The sequence below is a fragment of the Arachis hypogaea genome, chromosome 3, assembly GCF_003086295.3.
Source record: "Arachis hypogaea cultivar Tifrunner chromosome 3, arahy.Tifrunner.gnm2.J5K5, whole genome shotgun sequence".
Taxonomy (NCBI): domain Eukaryota; kingdom Viridiplantae; phylum Streptophyta; class Magnoliopsida; order Fabales; family Fabaceae; genus Arachis; species Arachis hypogaea.
In genome coordinates, this window is record NC_092038.1 from 116,661,965 (window position 1) to 116,668,246 (window position 6,282).

At 36.3% G+C, this 6,282-nt stretch overlaps 1 long non-coding RNA gene across 1 annotated transcript; it reads right to left on the reverse strand.

Moving 5' to 3' along the window:
* Positions 1 to 551: 551 nt before the first annotated feature.
* Positions 552 to 5,479, reverse strand: LOC112791001 (uncharacterized). Its single transcript, XR_003197031.3, has 7 exons — positions 5,159 to 5,479; positions 5,001 to 5,056; positions 4,773 to 4,827; positions 4,583 to 4,653; positions 3,795 to 4,072; positions 1,083 to 3,451; positions 552 to 982 (listed from the first exon to the last, which is right to left on the reverse strand). It is a non-coding gene; the product is annotated as an uncharacterized lncRNA (long non-coding RNA).
* Positions 5,480 to 6,282: the final 803 nt, after the last annotated feature.

Sequence of the window (6,282 nt, forward strand, 5' to 3'; positions counted from 1 at the left end):
GAAAGAAGCACCCAATTGCATGCTAATTGTTCATAATGCCATCGTCAGTAGTTGTCGTTTCATTCTATTTGACTGCATGCACATTGCATTCATGTTACACATGTCCTTAACTTCATCTCCTTCTCCATTTTGGTTTGCCCAGCCAAATGTGCCGCACTTTGGAGACGACGTCAACGATGGTGTCATGGTCACTCTCAGATCGGGGAAGATTTCCGTCCGGGCCGTCTACAGCAAATACGGGGGCAAAAGAAGGCGCAATTGTGGCACCATTAGCCAAGGGTGGGTGGGTTTCTTGCGCAAGTGTAACATAAGTGTGCCCAAGCTGGCCATCTTTGAGATCTCCAGTACCCACCCAGAAGTGGAGCTGTTGGTCCAATTTGTTGATTTTGAATGAATCCAACTAGGTTGATGAACTAGCTGACCATGTTATTTTGGATTGCCTTTTCTGATTTGGCAACAACTTTTTGTGTTCTGATTGTTGATGTGTTGCAACTGCTAGACTTAACTCTTTTTGTACATGATACAATCTTATGACCGGTGTAACTAAGAACTTTTCAAAATATCAGTGTTCCTTAGATTACTTTACAATTCCAATTCACACAACAGCATGGATGCTCTATACAGTAATTTGCAATTTCAATTCATACAGCACCATGGATGCTCTAGAATAATTTCCAGTTTAAATATAGATCGTTACAAAATAAAGTCATATAGCGGCCTGGATATGGTCAAATTGGAAGTATAACAGTCCAAAACAGTTTTCTATAGCTACCTATTGTTTGTCCAAACATAGAACATCACGCATGATCTTCTAAGAAACTAAAACACCTGCTGCATCACCAAACCTTTGCCTAATTTGAAGACCCACGTTCCCACTGGATTTAGCTGTGAGCGCACTAAAAATAATGAATGGTTACCAAATTGTGCCCTGTGAATCATAACCCTCGTCCAAGGCAACGTCCGATGCATCGTCCCATGCCAGCTACAACGACACTTTCAGTTAGCCATGAACTAGGAATCGATGAACAATCAATACATTAATTGAAAAGGACGACTAAACAAATTTGTTGGCAAAGTCTTACCTCATCCTCCGCAAACGAGTCCTCCCTTGTGCCAGTTTCACCTTCGCCCTCACCACTATAGTATGATGCACCCTCTTGTGTGTTCATTCTGCTGTTGGGATTTAAGTGGTAGGAAACTCGATCATGCCCTGTCTGGCGACAAAGACCGCACCTCTGCACCCCCTTCATCGTTTCCTTTCTTTGCCTCTTTCGACACCGCACCAACTCGTGCGGTGAAAAGGACCACCATACTAGACCATTTATCTAGTTTTAACAACACTTTTAATAGCCCAACACTTGAGTCCAGCATTGGTTTCAGAAAAAATGTGCATCTCAGGGAAAAAAAATCCACAGAGGCCCATCATGATTGACCCAAGTTCAACCAACTGTGTTCTAACCTAACCCGCCCGACCCGTAACACCATGGGCTTCTCCTTCGTCATCCTGTCGCCCACCATCCCCGCGCCGCTTCGATCCTTCCTTGTTGGACGTCTCCGGCAAAGCCATGCATCTAGCCGAAACATCACTCATTGTTATCCGACGGTGATCGAATCCAGCTCCGGCGAGGACGCTATGCAGATCTTCATCCTCCGAACCAACGAGTCGCGACAGAGGCCGCATTTCGGAGAGCAGGCAGCTTTGCAGTGTGACTCCGCGGGAGAAAGCTTCCTGCAACTCCATTACTCCATTGACGGGTCAGTGACGGATACGTATCCATCGCAGCTTATCTTGTATGCGTCAAACGACGTCCAGGCGCTTTTCCTTCCCTCTCAGCCCTACTCTATCATGTCTGATTTGGCGTTAAACAGAATCACTAACAGCCATTAATTTAGTTCTTAAAACATGATAAACTAATTCTACATAAACCCAACTAATTTTTTATTGTAACAAAAATAACCAGCTACAAAGTGAAATTTGCAAACTAACCCCTCTGACACACCTACACCACTAACCAATCATAGGAGGAGAGAGAAAGAGTAATCTCTACCATTGGATTGAAAAAACAGAGAGATCCGACGGCCACCCTCAAATGGCACACCGATCAGCCAAACATAAACATCATGTGCACTGGTCTGCCAAAGAATTTCGGCACACCGAATCCGTGCCCGCTTAACATGGGTAACTGCCAGAAGTAACTTTCGAAACTTGGATTCTTCAATTAAGCACATCGAACAGCTTATTCATTAACCGTGACAGTCTGACTCTTGCTCTATATTCCCTGTCAAAATCCTCCTCGATGTGGGCCTCTGATGCTAACTAAAGCTCGAGTCCAACCTCTCTTTCGAAACTAATGGTTTTCGATTAACAACTGCAAAACGAAATCAAAGTGTAAAAAAGCATATGGGAAAATTCAAAGATGAAATAAGAATTTAATTTTCTCATGAATCTTCAATTACAGTAAGCCAGTCACAAAACTACGGGTGGGTTAGATAAAGTTTAGTAGAGAAGTGTTGAAGTGTCGAAAATTTTTAAAAATATAAACACTTCACTTTGTGTTGATAAATAAAAAATATAATGTATTTGTGCTTTTAGCTTTTGAAAACTTCTTATAAAGATGCTTTTCAAAACTAACTGTTTTTTTTTTAAATTAGAAAAATATAACCTTATATATTAACAAGTGTTTAGATTTATTCTTTTGTAAAAGTGTTTAGATTTATTCTTTTGTTATATTATATTTATATTTACGTCTATTAAAGTCATTTTAAATTTTACAAAACAAATTTTACCAAAACACAATTGTTGTAGTTTATACTTATTTAAAGGCTCTTTTATTCGATTTAGCAAATATAACTGCTACAAAAGCCATTACTTTTGAAAAATAGAAGGTTCACCAAACCACCCTAAGTGAAATCTTTTGAGAATATAATAATTTAACATGACAAATAAATGAATAATTATACATTGTATAATCAAACCTTAACACCAAGCATACGCTAAGCTTTCAAAGATAACAAGTTATAAATATGATAAAGTACACCAACCTCCCTTGAATTTTAGGTGAAATTACACATAGCACCCCATGAATTATATGTTGACAATGACAACCCCAGATCCACTGAGAGGTCAGTGTCCATTTTAGAAAAATATAGTTACCAGATGTCAGATATAACTTAAATCTTAGAAGAGTTCTGTAAAGACTTTTAGAAATAAAGACGTATGTGTAATGTCCCTTAACATCAGAGGCTCAGAGGAGGTTAATGTAATTTTACCAATCACACCAAATCAACAAAGCTTAAACATTTATACAAGTTACAAAGTTAGCAAGGCTAGAGTTGTCTATTGCAGGCTAGAGCAATTCTTGATTGGATATAACCAGAAACTTCTCCAGAATCCGCATACTTCAGTTCCGAGTTGAGATTCTTCAATTTGAGCATAAGATGAATCTTAGTTCTGGAAATGAGTAAGTCAACTGGATTGATTTAGAATCAAAGAAAGCAGTTATAAATCCTTAACTTTTTTCAGTTATAAATTCAAATATTTTGTTTGTCACAGTTATGGTTATATCAGATTCAGTATATGAACAAATTAAGTTTTGATTAACTCTTCAGTAAAGTAATCTTGGACAAATCTTGGACATGAACTACTAAATAATGATAGTAATAAAAGATGTTTTCAGACCAGAATAAATTCTTAATACCCTACAGGATCACCATGCAGTTATTGTACCAAAATACAGTTTGAAAGACATCATCAAATTCGTAAAGTAACTTACAACACCAAATGAAACTCTTACCCAGATTCTGAAAAATAAGGGCAGCACAACTGCACAAGCAGCTCAAAATGATCATCACTCGTCATCATCTGAAATGTCAATTACTATTCGTTCCTCAGTTTTTCCATTGTTATGACCAAAAACCTCAAGTGGTTCTTTCTTCACGTGCACCTCAGAATAAACTTGAACAGGGTGTTCTTCAGAAGATGGATGCTTTCTCTTCTGACCAGCCTGCTCCTGATAGTTGCTCATCATTGGTACCTCCCCAATGCTCATGTTAGCCATTTCTTTTCTTTGTACTGCATAAAATAACCATCTCTATTCAAAATGAAATACATCCAACCATTTGAGTAATATTCCATTCAGTTCTAGTAATTGTAAGCTTGTGTCATCAAACCCCAACTTAAGCAAATTCACTTTGAAGTATTCAATATTTTACTTTGTATTCAATTTGCCCCAAATTAAATAATTAATCCCAGTGGGATTAATTTTCTAAAAAAGTAGCGATAAAATAACTCATTTTTGTATATTCACTTGAAACTCATCATGGTAAAATCATACATAAAATGTGGCTCCCACTACTCACTTCAGATTCATTACCTCAACACATCGGATCATAGGATGGACTGTGATCCCCATTTTAACTGGCCACACACTGTATCATCCTATGATGATGAGGTGATGAGTCCCAAGTACATAAAAAATGCACCGCACAAATGTGTCTCTTCTCTATAGTTGGGGACTATTATGCTAGAGGCTTACACTTTCATGCATTAAAGTTCAGAATTTGATAACTTATAATAACTTACCTGAAGTGAGGTCACGTAAAGAGTGGTCAACAGAAGCCTGATCATCCAAGAAGAAGAAGGAAGTGGTAGAGCTTCGCAAACAAAAACCCAAATCAACTAATATTAATTCTAAGATCAGATAACTGAAACACATAGCACAACCATGCTAATGTAAACTTGAACTCAAGAAAGAATTAAAATTGTGCAGTACCTTGACCTACATCCCAAAAAGGTTCCAGTTTGCGTTGGTAAACTTTTAACCTGTCCTGTGAGAGTTGGAGACAAAAGCAACAACATTAACAATTAACTAACATACTTTGGCCTTGCGAGTGATTTTGATTTCTGTAGTTTTCGATTGGTTAAAATAGTCACATAAAGGGAATAATTCGACTCACATTTGCTATCTACAAGGAAACGTTAAGCGAGAAATGGAACTTACAAGTTCAGATTTGAGGGGATGATAATCTGGATTAGTCCCCTTGCATCTCAACTTCACTACACAGAAACAAAATAATAAAACAATATACAACAAAAAGCCCTAAGCATGTGTGTGAATTGGGAATTTGGAAGAAGAAAGGAAGAAAGAGATGAACGTACATGAGAAAAGGGTGGAAGTGATGTTGGCAAGGGTTAAGAGGGAGTGAGCGCGTGAAGAGGAGGCATTTTAGAGAGGATGAAAGGGTTTGAGAGAGAGAATATTCGGCAGCTCTGCTTCCAGATTCTCCAGGCTGGCTACCGTGCGCCTCAGTGCTTCGCTCATCTCTTTCGGTACCGCCCTCACCCACACTTTCGCTTCCCCTCGCCATTTTCTGTCTGTCTCAGTCTCGGGAAGTAGAAATTTTGTGACTCACAAGGAGACGCGCAGTCGTGCACACCAATTTAAGGTTTTGAAAATCAGATCGGTGATTAAACTGCTCTAGTACTGATTTAGTGATTCAATTGTGATTTAACCAAAAAATTTATTTTATAATAAAATAATAAATAAATTATAAATATATAGTATATACTCTAAAATATAATTATAAATAAAACATTCTAAAAAATTATTGTCCAAAATTTCCAAGTTTAATGATAAATAACTAAATGCTGTTAGAAAGTTTTTCTAAGATGCTTTTCCTTCTTTATTTACAATCAAAAGTAATAATAGTCTCGTTAAGTTAAAAGTTATTTCTATGCTTACAACTAGATCAAATTGTAACCAAAATTCAGAACAAACAACAAGAAATAAAAACACAACAATTAAGAAAAAGGTTTCAATTTTATTTTTTGTCTATTTTTTATTTTATGCTAGAAACTTGAAATTATATTCTCCTAACTAAAAAACCATACATTTTTAATTTAATCATAATTAAACCATGAGTTAACCCTAAAAACTAAAACTTGAATAAACAAACTATACATTTTTAATTGCTTCCGTTATAACCACTACCAATTATTCATCTTCCCCTGTATTAAGATTATTCGTATCATTCGAAATGAAAAAAATTAATAGCCAAATTATTATTCACAAATGTATTATTATCAGTAAATATTTTTTGATTCGTACTATTATTCATAACTGAAATCAATAAATCATCAAGATAGTTACAAGCTAAGTAAAAATAAAATCACAAAATGGTAAAACAAACACGACAATTCAGCAACACATTACTAAACAATAATCACAATACATTCAAAATTAATAATCAATAAATTAAAATCACAAGTTTAAACTTTGTAAT